The following is a 17869-nucleotide window of genomic DNA, read 5'->3' as shown; positions in this document are numbered from 1 at the left end:
GCAAATACTTGTGTGTGGTGGGGGAATAATGAACATTAAGAGATGAACTGCACAGCCCAAACCAGTCTGAAGGTAAACCAGTTTGTCTCCTGATGACTCTTAGTGGCTGGGCATTTGTCTCACAGAAACATTTACATGTACAGGTACCTTTAAGTTCATTCTGTCATTGGGGAAAGTTTCTCATCTTAAGGGTTCACGTTAGAAGGCAGGAAGCATAATTCAGTGGTTTAAGGAGCAGGCAGAGGCAGGTCTATTAAGTTTCATGAAAATGAATGACCTTGGAGACATAAATTAGATTTCCTGCATCTCACTCCCAGTTTGTAAAAATGAGGATTAAGTGTTAAGTCTCCTGCACTGACCTCATTAGAGGATCTCTAATGGAGACGTTTCATTGCTTTTTACACAAGATGAACCACCCTGGCACACAGGTACCAGAAGGACACACAGCTGCTACCGAATTGTCGGGGGTTTGCTCACCTCAAGGACCGGTGGTCTTTCCTGGTTTCAAAATTTAGTACAAACAAGAAGCAAGGCAAAGCTTTCTTTGCAGAGCCTCGTCACACACTGGACATTAGGCAGGTAAATTTTAAGCAGCTTCACCAATGTAAGTTCATAGTTCTACTTCCACACTTGGAAGCTTCTCTTATACTTCTGAGTTCACACTTCCATTCTAGATCACGCTGAGGTACAAGCTCAGTGAAGCTGCTGCACCTAGACAAGAAGCCAAGAAGCTGCACTGAAGCTACTGCAGACAGAGGGGATGGCAAAACAGGTTGAAGAAGAATTAGAAAAGAACACAAGCAGAACTCCCAGAGATAGGTTGAGCTGGTTTTGTAGGCAAGAGTCCCTTCCAAAGAACAGATAAGCACCACCATTACAACAGGACTCAAAATTCACAAAATCAGATGACCACAGAGTGGAAGACAGAAGAGTAAAGCAGCTCCCTTCAATTCAAGTGTTTTCCAAGCTCAGAGCCACTAGTCAATCACAGGTACAGGAGAAAGCTATTGTTGTGTGTGGGCACCCCATTACCATGAGGCACTTGCTCTGAAGAACCTTCCCACATGCCAAGTGCTCTTCCTCAATCCAAAGCCAATCTGAAGGTCCCAGTTGCCTGGGCACCATGATTTATTTTTTTTTTTACTGGGTATAATTTCTTGGAGAAAGCCAACCTTTAAAGCACTGGAATTCTGTGATGTACCGTCCCTTCTTTCATATTCATGACACTTTTCATGTTAACATGCATGAATGAAGACTCCTAAATCAAGGGAAAGATAAAGAGGCATTTTAGCATCAACATCGTGTACTCCAGTCCCTTGTGGCTGTTGGCAGCAGCAGACTGATGTCATCTACGCACTTGTTTAAGAAGATTCATAATCCTTAAGCACATACATTTAATAACTTTGATATCTAGCACAAAGCTTCTGATCCCTAACATCCTATAGTAGTTAATTACTAACTGAACTTGCCATTTTTTTCTGGAAGACAAGGAACAAACTGGTTGCCAGAAGAGTGGACTTTGACAGAAGCCATAATGCTCTGAATTCTCTGCTCCAGCACACCAATACACTCAAGACTACATCATCCGGCTTTACACAGCAATGCCACCTCATCATTATCATAAGTGATCTAGTTTAAAGCAAAGTACAGTCTTGGGGGCTCCCCTGAGACCATAATGATTTCAGGAGCAGTACAGAAAAGACCTCTCTGGCCATCACAGTTCTGACTTAATGCCTTCAGCTGCCACCTGAACACTGTAAGTCCACTGTTCAGCACACATTTTAGCCCTCTCAGTCTATGCATGCTTTCAGCTGTCTCTCACTTACAGGAAACTTAAAACCTTCCTTCGCCCAAGCTTCTGCTGCCAAGATCACAGATCTCTTCTATTCACATTTTTCAGATATTAGCTAAGACAAGACAATCTGTTCAGTTTATGCAAAACATGGGTGCTTGTGAAATGAGTGGTACTACACAGTGTGCTGACTCAAGGTAGGAATGCACAGATGAGGTCCCATGACCTCCCACAGCCTCTCTGTGTTAAGCGCCCAGAGCCATTTACTAAAGGCCAGAAGTAAACAGGGCTGCCTGAAGTTACCTGTCCTTCAGGGAAAGAAAATCAGCATCTCTCTCACATCTGTTATTGGGATACACTCACTGTGTACCTAACATTCACTGTTATACAGCAACTTACCTTACACCAACCCAATAACGTGCCTCATCTCACATTAAGTACAAATACATAGGTTATGAACATCATGAGATGCATGATCAGTAAACTCCAGGTAGGTTCCCCAATCCACTCCTCTACACACATTCAGACTATGATTCCACACACAGAATTCTGTAGGAGGAAGAGTTTAACATACAATATCTGCCTAGCACTTGCAAGGTCTCCGAGATCAAATAAGATCTGTGATTCTTTTTAGTCCCCTCAAATGAATTTAGCTTATTCTAGATGAGGATTCATTTGTTGGAGAACTGGTATGAACACACACCAAGAGCCAGGTCAAACCAGACTAAAGCTTGGGTTTCTGAGGTTTTAACAGGGATTTCTCACTAATAAGAAACTCTGCTCTTTAACAGTTTTAGCATAATATAAAGCAAGAATGTTGCCCCTGCGTATTTTAACCAACGTTTGCAAGGGATGTCTGTTCCCAGACCAGCTGATCACTAAGAATGCTTCCAAACAGCTCCAAGAAAAAAGGAAGGAAGGTCTGCAGGAAGATGGGCCAAGTACCCCAGAACTTGCCACATGAAAAAGATGATTATAAAGGAGAAACTGCTCATCATACCCAGAGAAATAGTTATTAGCTCTAGATGACAGAACTTCCTTTGTCCTTTAACCTGATTTCTCAGGGGGGAAAAAAATAAAAACCCCAGAAACCACTTCCCTAATTCACCTCACTACCCCCTCTCCAACTCCCTTATCCTCTCATTTCATGCCAGTAACTTCTGGTGCGTAATGAATTTCATCCAGCTTGCCACGACAGTCAGCTCAGCAATAACCAACATTCCTGAAAGTTTTGTGCAAACCAGCAGATGGATAGGAAAAAAAAAATCCTCTAATTAATTACATCCCCACTAAGGCATGGCCAGACAGAAACCAGCATTTAAGTTTAGCTTGGCAGGCAGCTAGTCCACAGGCACATCCATGCTGCTTGCCCATTTGATTGTTATGAAGGGCAGGGGAAAAGGAGGAATTCACTGGCAAGAGGGGCAGAGGAGGCAAACTTCAGGACTTAGAAGCTCTTTGTCTCCTCCAAGAAGCTACTAAAACCTACGTTCCATCAGTACTGCTGGTCATGAAAAGAAGTTTACAGCACAACACAATCGCCACTGTATGCACTGGAAGGGACCAGGTAATATCAGCATTATCAAACAGAAGTTCTGGTATGGTTTTAGAACAGGCCAAAACTGACTCTCAGTACCAGAGACTGACAAATCCCTGATATGAATCCTGATACAACATAAATCCCACAACAATGATTTCCTCCCCCCCCCCCCCCCCCCCCCATCTATGTAAGTAGACTAAATACAAATTGAACTAAGACCTCAAAATTAATGAGCACTCATTTTCTTCCACTTACCTTGAATCTTAAAAGCATGAACTAGCCTCTCATTTTGTGAACAAAAGACAACCTACATGTTCAAAGAATTACTCCTCCTTTCCAATAACTCAGCCATAAAAATCTACTTTTAAATCTATCAAATTTATGCAACACCCAAACTGATCTACATTTTCAGAACTGCACTCCTAACACAATTGACATGCCAGATACAAATGTAATCCTTTATGTCTAGAACTCAGAGACTAAAAACCATCAGATCCCCATTCCTAGGAATTTCACAACAAAAAGCCATCATGAGCCCCACTGGGCATAGAGGGGAAAACTGATGTTTGCATCCAAGCTAGTTCCACTTTGCTCTAGGTCAATGCACTATTCTGAATGCTCACTGAACAGACATTTGTATTAAAACAACAACAACAAAAAACCCCCAACCACCCAAAGAACACCTACTGAAACAGGAACAGCCAGCTAATATTTCCATGTTTGGGTTTTTTCAGTCACTCACAGCAATTCCTTGCCCCAGCAGACTTTTAAATCAAAAGGAGGCAGCACAGTATTCATATCTTGTTTGCTCCTTTGTTCATACATCAGCCTCTCTGAAAAGAGCAGTTGGGCACAGCTACCAACATTATAAAAGCTTGTGTAAAATGCTGCTGGCAAGCCAACATAAAGAGCACAATACTGCGTTGTAGATCCTGCTCCCTAACACCTCCCAACACTCCAAGAAGTGACTAGATTTTCTTCCTAGCAACTTGCTGGAAATGCCATTTCCAAACTGCATCTGATCACACTCACCTCCTCCCGACACCTTCCACACCACCAATGCCAATCACACCCTTTCTGACTTCCCCACTGCACTAAACCAACTTAGCATCAGTAGAGCATAAGCTTCATTTTCAGAAGCTTAAAAAAAAAAAAAGAACCAACCCACACTAAATAAACAGGTCTCAAATCAATTGAGGGTTTGTTCTGTTCTGGTTCCAAGATAGTAGTTGGGTTTTTTTTTACCCCCCCAAATATGCTGTATTTTAAAGCCTATTGATTTAAATTTAGGCTCTGAGCTCAAGTCAGAGACTATGCATCCCTTTAAGGCAAGCACAGAATCAACAGAATGGGTTGGAAGGAACCTTAAAGATCATCTAGTTCCAAACCTCCTGCTAGATCAGGTCGCTTAAGGCACATCTAACTTTGCTCTGAACACTTCCAGGCTTGGAGCATTCACAGCTTCTCTGGGCAACCTGTTCTAGTGCCTCACCCACCACTCACCACTTCAACCCAAGCAGGATGATTTGTTTTGACTTCATGAAAATGAGCAACCTGGTCTAGTGGAAGGTGTCCCTGCCCATGGGGGTGGGGGGTGTAACTAGATGATCTCTAAGGTCCCTTCCAACCCAAACCATTCTATGAAACAACTGCAAAGTATTTCCATAACAAAGCTAGAGTGAAAAATAGCTGAACCTTAAAACCAGTCTAACACCCTAAAAACCAACCCAACCCATACATCCAAAAGTTGGGGGATTTTGAATGGTTCGCTCCCACCCTGACCACCACTTCTAAGTTTATGTAGCTGCTCACTCGTCCCAGGATCACATAACAACTGATTGTTTTCCAGCTGAAGTTAACTACAATCCCAGCACTGTATTCATATGCCAACAACACAGAGTGCAGCGTGTGACTGAAGCTTACAGTGTCCTTAAATATGGCACGTAATGAAATCAAAGCTACCCTCAGGCAATCTTAATGTACCAACAGCTCTGCTGAGAGGGTAACACAGGTTCTGCTGTGCCATTACACAGCCAGTAACACACACTATATGCTCACAGCACACCTTCCCCACCACCACCCTCCCACTCCCAAAAGGGAAATATCTTCTTTATGGGCAAAACAACTACCTGGTATGGCTGGAACAGGGAGATGCCTTTTGGAGCTATGATAGTAAGTTTACAAATAGCGTGTTATTAAAGTCAATTACTAAACTGCAACATCAGAAGGCCATTTTTCTCACCTCAGCTGTAATCAGCATTAAGAATCACACACACCACATCTCTTCACATTGGTGAATGCTGTTATTATTAGCCCGTTGCTGCAGCAGCACTGAATCTATACCCACAGCTCCACAGGATGGACTGCTGCATACACACAAACCCCCCAGGAAGGGAAAACAAACCCCTGGATGCAATGAAATCACTATTTGTTAATATGTAATTACTCCTTAAGGCAGGTCTGTCTCTCTCCTAGCCACACTTAAACTTTCTTCCCAAGAAATGCTCCTCATTCTGTATGGGGATATCAAGAGCTTTGTCCTGATGGAGAATCATCCCACTCACTCACCCCACAGCACAAATTTGCATGCCACAGGGATCACAAAACCACAGAGGCAGGGCAAGTGTTTCACTGTACCCCTCTGGGAGCTCAAATCATAGGATTCATGCAGACAGCAACCTACAGGAATGTTAAAATTATCACTAGCCATACCAAAGCTACACCAGTGGTGTAAAAACACCCAAAAACCTGTCCTCAATCCAGAGGCAATCATCACAATTCATTCAGGGAAGGAAAGTGAAGTCATTTACCCTGATTACACACTGAAGTCAGCTGAACAATCAAAACCAAAACTTAAAAAGCCTCACCAGAGAGCTATGACAGTCACTGCTGCCTGCCCTCCAAAGAATCCAGCACACTGGCATCTTTGCCTCAACATCCACATATTTTCCTATCCCTTCTGCACATCTCAGCACCACCAGTTACTTGATAGGTAGTGCACTGTCAGTGAGCCAGCTGAGATTTGACCATAGCCCAATAACCCAGAAGCTGAGGCCCTTGGGCAGCAGTTGCTCTCTTACAGCTTCAGCACACGCTTACAGCAGTCATCCTGTGAGAAGCAAGGATTTGGACTCAATGATCCTCACGGGTCCTTTCCAACCCGAAATACACTGTGATTCTACAATTGTTCTTGGTTGTTCATTTGTTTGGGTTTTACAGATGTTGCTGTAAAAACAGAAACATTAAACAATCATCCAGGAAGGAAACCAAGCATACACTGGAATCGACCTCTGCACACTTCCTTTTACTCTTGTCATCCCGGCACATTAATCTGGAGTACCCTCCCTTGACAGCGCTTTTCCTGGCACTGGTGTCTCCAGACCAAACACCCCAAAAGCTAATACACTCATCTGAAGTGGAGTGATTTTTAAGCCAAGCCAGACGGAGTTCGATTCGAGGGGAGAAGGTAGAACGTGAAAGAAAGTTGAGAGGGGTTCAAAAGAGTGTACTTCCGAGTCTCACCTCATGTGCTCCCTCTCTCTCTATACATTCAGTTGCAGACAGAGAAAGCAGCAGAGCCAGCACCGGCAGGGGAGGAGGCAAGAACGCACACAATGTTTTGGCGGCCTTCAACTCCTAATTTACTATTTCACTTTTTTGCAAGGTTACCAAAAGGCCACTCTGAGGAAGGAAGTAGAAAACGCTTCCCATTCTCTATCTTCCACTTCTCAAAAGAAGAAAGACATGGTGTCTGAGTGAGCACACAGTCCCAAACACAGCAGAGTGCACGGCAAAGAACAATGAGCTCCCAAGCCTGTGCATTGTGTGCATCTACCTCCTCCTCTTCCCTCCAGACCCCATCAACCAACAAAACAAATCTCTCCAATGACCACACACCCACACCAGGCCACCAAACCCAACCCCAGGTCACAGTTTATGCTACCAGCTCACGGAGTAAAACCAAGATGAGATGCATTACCAGAAGTGCTTTTATTATCATAGAAAGGCTTCCACCCCTCTTAACAACCATGGATTTCTCACTGTTAAGGGAGCAGTGTACAAAAACCAAAGTGCTTGCCTGGCAATACTGGAGCTACAAAAATTATTATAGATTGCACATCAATAGCAAATTTGACACATGCCTTTTAAAACAGCCAAGTACAGCATTTCTACCTGGTTAAACCCTTCTTTAGGAACAGACATACTACTCAAATTATGTCACCTCCGATTTGTTCTGAGAAAACACTTCCACTAAATCAAAGCAGTAAAAACTCCTCATTGAGGGGGGTGCAGAAGGGGAATAACATCTTTGCTTTCAGTAACTGGTCAGTGTAACTCAGGAGTAAACAGACACCAGCCTGCTGACTGCATAAAAACACTCCGGGCTTCTAATCGCCAAGAGCATTACTGCTTCAAGGAAAAACTCAGCAGAAAAAGTCAGTAAATCAAAATAACTGCAACCAGCGTGTAAAAATAAATCTAAGGGGAACGACACTTCAACAATGAATCATATTGTTTTCCTCCCAGCAATTCCTTGACCAGCCAGTTTCAGTATGAAGCCACTAATGTTGTCTACCTCCTACTACTTTTCTGACGCTGGTCACCTTCTTTTCACACTTCAGAAAGAAAAATAAGAACAAACAAACAAACACACACACAAAAAAACCACCCCAGACTGAAACCCCACCCCTTCCTATGCTACTGAAAATGTTATGATTAAATTCATTTGCATAAAATCTTCATTTCACAATTCCATACCCATCACACACGAAAAAGCGTGCAGCTTTCAACCACCTCAGTCAATTTTCTCTGGGTGCCCATTTAAGTTAAATATTTCCCCGTCTCACCTTTATTTAAAGGTGAACAAGTTCAACCTTTCCCCGAGAGCCCCTCCTCTGCTCAGCATCAGCAGCTCTCCAGCAAATAAAAAAGCCAAACACACACACACACACAAACCCGAGCCCCAGCACCCCCGGGGTGCCCCCTCCCACAGCAAAAGCAGGCAGGGACACCAAAGTCTGGCGAGAGACTTTCTCCCCCCGCTCTGCTCTCACGCCTGCAGACACAATTCCCCCTCCGCGCCTTTCCCGCGTCCAGCCCCGGGCATTCTTCCCTGAGTTCCCTCACCCAGCGCTCCCTTCTCTCCTCTCCCGGTGATTAACACCGGTAAAACAATAAATAAACCTGCCTGCGCTGCACATACAAGGCAGGAGGGAAGGGCCTCACCTCCCGACTCGCAGCCACAACAAAATCCCGGTAAGTTACCCCGCTCCGCGCCCACCTACCTCCGCGGTGAGCTACACCATCAACGGCGGCTCCGTCTCGCTGCCGGGACAAAGCGGCGGCGGCGGCGGGGCCGCTGGGCGGGAGCGGGGCGGCGGCGGCAGTCGGGGAGCAGCTCCCCTCTATACCCGGGGTGGTGGCGGCGAGCGGCAGGGTCCCCGTGCGGTGCTTTCAACAGCGGCAGCCCAGGGGCATTTTAACGGGGAGACAAGGAGCGGGGCGGCGACCGGGCCGGGGCGGGGGACCGCGGGGAGGGGGAAAGGAGGAGGAGAAGGAGGAGGAGGAGAAGAAGAAGGAGGAGGGGCGGCGGCGGGCTGGGGTCCAGGCAGCCGAGCGCTGCCTCCGCCTGCCTTCCCTCACGCACGCACGCACCGAGCGGGCACCCAACAACGCAGCCAGGCCAGAGCCGCATCTCAGTATCCGGTCTCCCTATTGGAGGAGGAGGGGCACCCCGTGACCCGGCAGGAGGTGAGAGCCAATCGGCGGAGTGAATGGAAGTGATTTAAAAGAATAGGGGGAAGGCGGCGGGGGGGTGTGGGCCAGGCTCACGCCGCCACCGGCGCGGAGAGCGGGCGCTGGGCCCGGTGGCACAAAGGCGGCCGGTACCTGCGCGCTGCCGAGCGGCTGTGGGCTGGGCACGACCACGGGAGGGAAGAAGGATGGCAGCGGGGACGAACCTTCCTTTCCAACACACCCACCCACCGGCGGAGCGTGGAGCGATATGATGGACACACACACACAGGGACACGTACAGCCCGTGACCGTTCTGCGGGGTGGCTAACAAATAAAGGTCAAAAGCATCGAGGGACAGTTGGGTTTAGGATGTCGTCATCCCCTGCTGCAATGGCACGCTTGGCGAGAGATTATAATGGAGAGTGTAAGACCAGTGACCTCTTCACCAGCTCCAGCATGGCCTGGCCTGGGCCCTGGCACTGCTGGCCCGAGCAGGCAGGTGGACATCGGCCATGCAGCCCGCCCAGGTTGGCCCTGGCACTGCTGGCCCAAGTAGACAGGTGGACATTGGCCATGCAGCCCTGCCCATGTTCATCCTGGCACCACTGGCCCCAACAGGCAGGCAGACATCAGCCATGCAGACCAGCCCATGTCGGCCCTGGCAGCACTGGCAGGTGAGCACTGGCGATGTGGCCCTGCCCAGGCTGGTCCTGGCACTACTGATGGGTGAGCATCAGCCAGGCAGCGCAGCCCAGGCTGGCCCTGGCACCACTGGTTGGAGGGCATTGGCTGTGTACCCCTGGCCCCAGCAGGCAGGTGGGCATTGGTCACGCAGCCCTTCCCGGGCCAACCCTGGCACCACTGATGGGGGGGGTGTCATCCATGCTGACCTTCCTGGCACCATTGATGGGTGGGTGTCATCCACGCAGCCCTTCCCAGGCCAGCCCTGGCACCACTGATGGGTGGGTGTCATCCACACAGCCCTTCCCAGGCCAGCCCTGGCACCACTGATGGGTGGGTGTCATCCACGCAGCCCTTCCCAGGCCAGCCCTGGCACCACTGATGGGTGGGTGTCATCCACGCAGCCCTTCCCAGGCCAGCCCTGGCACCACTGATGGGTGGGTGTCATCCACGCAGCCCTTCCCAGGCCAGCCCTGGCACCACTGATGGGCGGGCGTCAGCCGCGCAGCCCAGCCCGGGCCATCCCTGGGAGCTGCGCAGGGCCTGGCGGAAAGGTGGAGCATCCCCAGGGCCGCGCTGCTTTGTTTGTAAATCACGTAGTAGCCTTCCTCCAGCAGTACGTGTTCAACGTGCGCTCGGCATGCGAGTGTTTCCTCCGAGTTGTCTTGTTCTCATGAATAAGTAAACAGCTATCAGCGGTATGAGTAAATGTGTTTGAAGTGTCTTCAGTGCGAGACAAGGCGCAAAATTTTATGGCTCCGTCAGAAGCGTTTGGCTGCGCCGCGGCTCCAGCCCATCAGACCTTTGAGGCTGATGCTCCGTGTTAGTCACATTAAGCCTCTGTTACTGGTCTTGCACAGAAAGTTAAGATTATGCGCAAGTGCCTCGCTGGATAAAAAGCTGATGCTGCTTAATGCTCTGCACGGTGAGGAAGTTGTCAAAACAGCAGAATTCCACGTTCCTGGTTAGCAATTAATGAAATACTTGGTCACTTAAGAGAGTTTTAAGCTCCTTCATGTCGGAGCTATCACAGAGTTAGAAAAGAGAGCGTGAAGGTACCCGTGCTGAAAACAGGGCAAGCTTGTTGTTTAACATTAACCTCACCTTACATCTGCAGAACACAGGCCAGCAAAATAGATCACATGGTGGTAAGGAAAGTCAGACATTCTTCCTGGGGATCTGAGAAATTTCATGGGGAATTACATCTTCCTTTTTGAAGAAGCACTAGGCTGTGTCAGGACACATTTTGCCCTCAATTACACTTGTGCAACCCCAACTGTTTGCTGTCTCTGTAAACTGTCTTCATGGCTGATTCTGCTGGTAGCACAGGAGATAAGTTGGAGGCTGTTAACATTATTGCCTTTAGCAGGGGGAAGCGGGATCTGTTTTCACTGAACAGAAAGGCACACACAAGGAGATCTGAGGTCTGCACATCAGAGGAATTTAGCTCTTTTGCACTGAACATACAGGACAAATTTATCCCTAGCACAACTTCAGGGAGAGGTTGAGACACAGAGCTGATTGTGTTCTAATAACTAATTTAGATAAGCGTCTGAAAATGCACATCAGTTAAATGTCTGACAGCCATTTTGGAGGCTACACTTTAGCTGTCCTTGATAGAGTCTGATTCCATCTCTCCTATTTTCTCTGCTAATTACAATTTCATGTTCCTTGCTCTCTGGATGTACACATTAAAAACTGTACCAATTGTCACAGCAGCAGGCTTGCCATCAGCTCTCTCCAGTCACCCTCTCTCTGATGGGGAAATTCTCCACATCAGCCCTTCTCCTTCTCCTCCTTCTCCCCCTTTCCTCCTCCTCTTTCCTCCTCCTTCTCCCTCTCTTTCCTCCTCCTTCTCCCTCTCTTTCCTCCTCCTTCTCCCTCTCTTTCCTCCTCCTTCTCCCTCTCTCTCCCTCTTTTCTCCCAACCTGCTGGTCATCATGTCACCACACAGAAATTAGAAGTATTTACTTACAACATTTTGCTGCCATGTAGTTAAACCAAAACAAGCATGTCAGGGGGGGAATTTCCTCCTGTACTGCATGACTAACATCTCTGCACCCCCTGAAATGCACTCAAGTTGCACTGCAGAAGCAGGTGACTATTGACAGCCATACCCACATCCTCATACCCTGCACGAGTAATCCAGTCACAAGTTTACTTCTTAACCAGAGGATTGTTGCAGGAATAGCACTTAAAGCTGGTTTGTTTTCCCAAAGATGCAGCCCTCCCTGTGGCCAGTAATGAACAAAGCCACAGAGCTTGTCCTATAATCTTCTGCTAGCTAAAGTAGTATGAGGGTTAGTTAACACAAGGAAGATCAAGAAAGACCCAAATGCTGCAGAGGGACATCATTGCTCCTCTGTCTGGTGGCTGCTGAATTTTGTGGGTCACATCCCAGTGGAGAGAGAGTGGTGGTGAAATGGCTGAGCATGTGCTACCTGTAAAATATTTTATGTACATACAGATTGTCTGTATGAGATACCAGCAGGTCTCTAACAAGACAGTTCCTGTCATCTCTGCAATGTTTCCTGTGTCTATCCCCCAGCATTCCTGGGAGGTATAAAACTGCTGATGCAGAGAAAGGCTAATTGGCCATATCCACAAAGAGACTTAAATTCCAACATGCCACATAAGGTATCTACACACAAAATGTTAATCCTTGAAATCCTGTTCCTTACCCCTGGATATTTCTGAAGATCTGATGCAGCAACATTTCTGCTGTCTGAATATCCTGGATCTGAAGCATTGCTCCTGCTGTCATCTGGAAATGCCTCTGTCTTGACTGCAGAGTCACACCCTCAGCACTCACAACCCACTAGCAGGGCTCCCTGTCCCCAGTGCATGCTTAAATATCCATTGTGGAGCTCATTTAGCCAAGAGCAGGCTCTTAGGTGCTCCAGGAGCCTAGCTCCAGGCTGCAGCATGCCCTTTCACATTCACAGAAAACACACAGTATTGCTTTCCCATCTTCCATGCTCTCCTGGACCTCCTGTCCCAGGCTGTTCTGCCAGCTCCCTTTTGGGCCTCTCAGCCACACAGTTCTGTTCTGCTGGTCATGTGTCTGCATCTACTCAGGCAAAGACATAGCAGAAACTTCCAAGGGTTTAGTGTTAGTATTTTTATGTTATGGAAAAATCATCCTGTGTTTTGTCTGTTGCCATTCCATCTTCCTTACAAAAGAAACCAAACAAACCAAAACCAAGTGGCCAAACACCACAAAGTGAATGGAGAGAAAGCAAAATGAAAATCTGATGCACTGGTGCAAAAGGAACTCCATTACAGACAGAACAGGCCATCAAGGAGTGAAGAGTTAAACTGCTTCACCAGGACTTCGCTGCCAAATCCAGATAACACCCACGTGGGTAGGGGAAAGTATCTGCAGTGCATCCAGCAGACCTTAGAAACACTCTGGGAAGGAATAAACACATTTGCATGACAACATTGCCAAGCATTTCTGGATTTATTAGTGTGCTGCCAGAAGAATTCATACCCTGGGTAAAGAAGGATTCTACAGGCAACTTCTGACTCCTTTCAGATGCTGATCTCTTGCCTGCATGAGCACAAAACTTTCTGACCTTCCCTTTTGCTGCCAAGTTTGCTGTCAGTGTGCTAGACCATGGTTTGGTGAGTAGACATGGAGGTTTCCTACATGGAGAACTGACTTAGTTCTGGCCTAAACTGTTGTTTGGTTGTTATTTTTCTTTCTAGTTTTCAATAACATTTCTTTCTTGCTCCCTTTGTTAGCCCCTACATCTATTATATCTGGCACCTCTGTGTTAGAGCATATAGTTAATTGGTTTAATTACCTCTTCACAAATCTCTTCCAACATGGCTCTTTTTATTAATAACTGTCACTTGGCCAACTACATGAAAGAGAAAAAACAAATCTATGAGAAGCAATCTGACTGGGAACTTCAAAGCAAAAATCCACCAGTGTTGAGAACTCTGTGGGCACCACTTCAACCCAACTAGTGAAAAAAAAAACCAAGGAGGGAGAAAGATATTTTCTTTTAATTCTGTGGTGATGAAATTACAAACCAGTCCTTGACCATGACAGATGAGTCAGGTTCTAACCTCAGCAATGCAGTGAAAACTCAGCTCTAATGAAACAGGCAAATGTCAATACAGCGATTAGCTTGGAAGATAATATTCTGAGAGGCTTTTACAGATGACCTAACTCCACTCACAAAAAGGATTATATTCTTTCTTTCCCCTTGTAATATCTGAATATGAGCCCTTTAGCTGAAACCTGTTTGCTTTGGGGCTTCTGCTGGTTTGTTTTGTTTGCTGTAGAAATCTCAGGAATTTCAGATCCCATTTTCACACACAGCACTAGAGAACTTTCTGGAAGACTCATACCACTTGAAGGGCAACGTGCTGGATGGTTGTGAACTCCTCTATTTATCTCTCTTTAAAACTGGCTCTGTGGGTTGCAATGAGAGCAGAAGCCAAGTCAATGAGATTTAAATCACTTTGGGAATACTGACACACATTCAAGTGCACACAGAATTACCGTGGCTTGGTTGCTCAAGGCCTCATCCAACCTGGCTTTGAACACCCCTGGGGAGGACGCCTCTACAACCTCCCTGGGCAGCCTATTCCGGAGTCTTGCCACCCTCTTACCAACGGAAGAACTTCTTCCTAAGATCCAGTCTAACCCTGCTCTCCTTCAGCTTCAAACCATTCCCCCTTGTCCTGCCTCTACGCACCCTGATGAAAAGTCCCTCTCCAGCCTTCTTGTAGGATCCCTTCAGCTACTGGGAGGCAGCTCTAAGGTCCCCCCAGAGTCTTCTCCAGGCTGAACACCCCCAGCTCCCTCAGCCTACCCTCACAGCAGAGGTGCTCCAGCCCTTGGATCATCTTTGTGGCCCTCCTGTGGACTCACTCCACCAGCTCTGTGTCCCTCTTGTGATGGGGACATTGGTGACTTCTTTCCCATTCTTCAACACCAAGCTCCTCAGTCACCTCTGAATACAGCAGTGTCTTGTCTGTATTGTTGCACATGGCTCCATCATGTCGCCTTTGCTACGAAGTTTTGAGCACAACCAGCCCTGAAATGATGTCTGCTTGCAACATTCTAAACCATCCCAGAAATATAAAATGTTATGAATTAGTTTCCTCAGGAAAGGGGGAAAAAAAAAGGGGGGGGGGGGGGGGGGGGGGGAAAGGGGGAGAAAAGGGGAAAAAAGGGGGAGAAAAGGGGAAAAAAGGGGGAGAAAAGGGGGGGGGAAGGGGGAGAAAAGGGGGGGGAAGGGGGAGAAAGGGGGGGAAGGGGGAGAAAAGGGGGGGGAAGGGGGAGAAAAGGGGGGGGAAGGGGGAGAAAAGGGGGGGAAGGGGGAGAAAAGAGGGGGGAAGGGGGAGAAAAGGGGGGGGAAGGGGGAGAAAAGGGGGGGAAGGGGGAGAAAAGGGGGGGGGAAGGGGGAGAAAAGGGGGGGGAAGGGGGAGAAAAGGGGGGGGAAGGGGGAGAAAAGGGGGGGGAAGGGGGAGAAAAGGGGGGGGAAGGGGGAGAAAAGGGGGGGGAAGGGGGAGAAAAGGGGGAGAAAAGGGGGGAAGGGGGAAAAGGGGGGGAAAGGGGGGGGGAAAAAGCGGGGGGAGAAGGCAACTGAAACTCTTTTTATCTTTTTAAAGGTTTTCCATTTCCCTGACTCAGACCATTTCCTAGTGGGTTCTGCATAATGAATATTAGCAGAGGTTGGCTTACCACAGTGTCTGGTGAGACTCATTTATCAAAGCCCAGGATGTGTGCCATGCAAAGGGGGGAGGGGAGAAAAAAAAAAAAGAAAGAAAGAAAAGGAAAGGAAGAGAATTAAAAAAAAAAAAACCATTGCAAATGAACAAAAAATTTCAGCCCTACCAATCCTTCCTCTCATTTTTGTATACTTGGGCATGTTCCAGTGCATGCAGCGAGAAGACAAAATGGCCATCTGCAGAACATGAAATGGATCTAAGGAGAGATTTGTACACCTTGAAAGTCACCACTGCTGAAGCTGCAAATGACTAATGACAGGTTTTTTTTCCTCATGAGTGGGATTAATTGCATCACCCCTTGATGCTTATCTCTCGATCCCCTCCATACCTGGGGAGAGCTACGAGGTAATTAGTTCTGTGATTTACACCCCAGATAAAAATCAGTATAAAGGAAATATAACAAACTTGCGACCCAAGGCAGCTTTGGGGAAAAGAAAAAGCGCCAGTTTTGCATAAAGTTGTAGCCTGCAGGCATATGTGGACAGGGTGCCTTGGGTAAACCGCAGCAGAGACCTAAGTGGGTGGCTCCAAAGTGGGGGAATTTCTAATTTCATCCAAACCCAGGGACCTCACTGTCAGCAACAAGCTGGGCACATGCTGGCACGTGCCCAGAGATGGCTTCTTTCTATGTTTCTTATGGTTAGCACCAAGTGATTGCTCAGAATAGAAGTCCATGTAGAGATCTGTCAAATCAGAAACTGCAGCCTGAAAGCTGGCTGCCTCCACGCACCAGAAGTGGGATGGCTTTGGGACGGGCTCGCTGGCCTTGCAGGAAAAGGAGCTCTAGAATCACAGCATCACTTTAGTATCAGTTGCTACGCAGTGGTTTCCACATGCAGTCAGGAAACATCATGGGAGGGAATTCAGATGTTCACAGAGCCTGCTGTCAAGCCCTCTGAGCTGTGAAGAGATTCACCTGCTGCCTGGGGAGGCCAAATTCCACCGCTCTGGGAAGGAGCCCCATCTTTTGGAGGCAGCTGTCCATCCCCCTGCTGGCAAGGAAGGTGGCAGGGAGAGCCAACGATGAAGCTCCTGCTGCCCGCACAACGGGAGCACAGACAAAGGAGGCATGAGAGAGATGTGGCAGTGACACCTCTGTGCCTTTGATGAAAACAGAGTCAGGGCAGCAGAGGGAAAATGAGTGCAGAAAGCCATTTGATATGTCTGGATCCCAAGGCCTTTGTGCTTTCTGTTTGTTCAAAGGTTTGCTCTGATAGTTTTCAGCCATCCTCTGCCACTAATGTGGAACACCTCATCTGTGCACTGACTGCATTCCCACTGAATTCGCTGCTTCTCCTTTAGTGCAGAGAGTAGTAAATGGATTTCCAAGCTTCTCTTCCTGTCCTCAGTGACTGGCTTCACTTTAAACTGGTACAAATGGCCAAAGTGTTCAAGGGAGAGAGAGAGAGAGATGGATTGATTTCAGATTTGCATTTTTGTCCTTCCCCCCACAAATCTGTTCCTCCAGGAGGAGGTTTCTGGCCCTCACCTCCCCATTGTAGCTGCTCTTTCCCTGGTGTTGCAACACCACTGCCTTTGATGGTACATGTGAATGTACCTTTTTAAAAGGAGAGGAAAATATAGTGACAGAAATGGGAACATTTCCATTTCAAGCACCATCTCTTTTTTTTCCCCCCTCAGCACTTGTTATCTTCAAAGCACCGCACAAAAATTGACTGATGAGTGCTCCCACCTCACTGCAAAGTGTCATCCATCCCATGGGACAGGTGAGACAAGTGAGCAACAGAGAAATGAAACAACACATCTGAGGTCTCAGAATAGATCCAGGGCTGAGGAGAGCTCACAGCCTCCTGGCACCTGTGTGGGGACTCTCCCGTGGAAAGCCCTGTTTTTAACTCTCATCACCCTGAAGAGCTGGGCAAGAGGCTTTTAGCTTTTCCTGTCTGCCTTCCTAAAGACACAGGGACCTCCTCTTTAGAGGCTGGAGACAGGTTCAGGCTGTACATCCCCAGAAACATCTGCTCTCTAGATTTTGATGGGACAGTAGACTTGCAGGCTCTTCGGCTATTCCCTCTGTCAGTGATTTTATAGCCTACATAAAAGCCACAATATGCATCTTTCAATCACTGTTTATTGCAGGAGATGAGGGAAGAACCTGAGTACTACAGAGCATAAACCCCACAGGTTAGGACTTCTTTAAAGCAGCGCAGTAAAACGGCTCAGTCAGCTCTGCAACGGAAGAGCAGCGCGGCAGCCTCTGAGCTTTTCCTCCCCAGCTTTTGTTTGCAGACCTGCTTCAATGAGGAGACAAATCAACAAATAAACCAGCGTGGCGGTGGGAGCACATCCTGGAACCTGCCTGCACAAAAGCCCTGCAGCTCCACTCTGATTAGCAGGCAGGGTTTTTT

At 47.5% G+C, this 17869-nt stretch overlaps 1 protein-coding gene across 2 annotated transcripts in view; it reads right to left on the bottom strand.

Annotated features, from left to right (window-relative positions):
- RERE (arginine-glutamic acid dipeptide repeats) overlaps positions 1 to 8958 on the bottom strand; it is a 247943-nt gene extending 238985 nt beyond the window's left edge. For both annotated transcript variants that reach the window (XM_054175884.1, XM_054175886.1), the window contains exon 1: positions 8618 to 8958. The gene's annotated coding sequence lies outside the window, so the exon portion shown is untranslated. The remainder of the gene's footprint in view (positions 1 to 8617) is intronic.
- Positions 8959 to 17869: the final 8911 nt, after the last annotated feature.

Source organism: Dryobates pubescens, chromosome 33 (assembly GCF_014839835.1).
Source record: "Dryobates pubescens isolate bDryPub1 chromosome 33, bDryPub1.pri, whole genome shotgun sequence".
Lineage (NCBI taxonomy): Eukaryota > Metazoa > Chordata > Aves > Piciformes > Picidae > Dryobates > Dryobates pubescens.
Note: the sequence above shows the minus strand (reverse complement) of the source record. Positions and strands in the feature narration are given on the sequence as shown.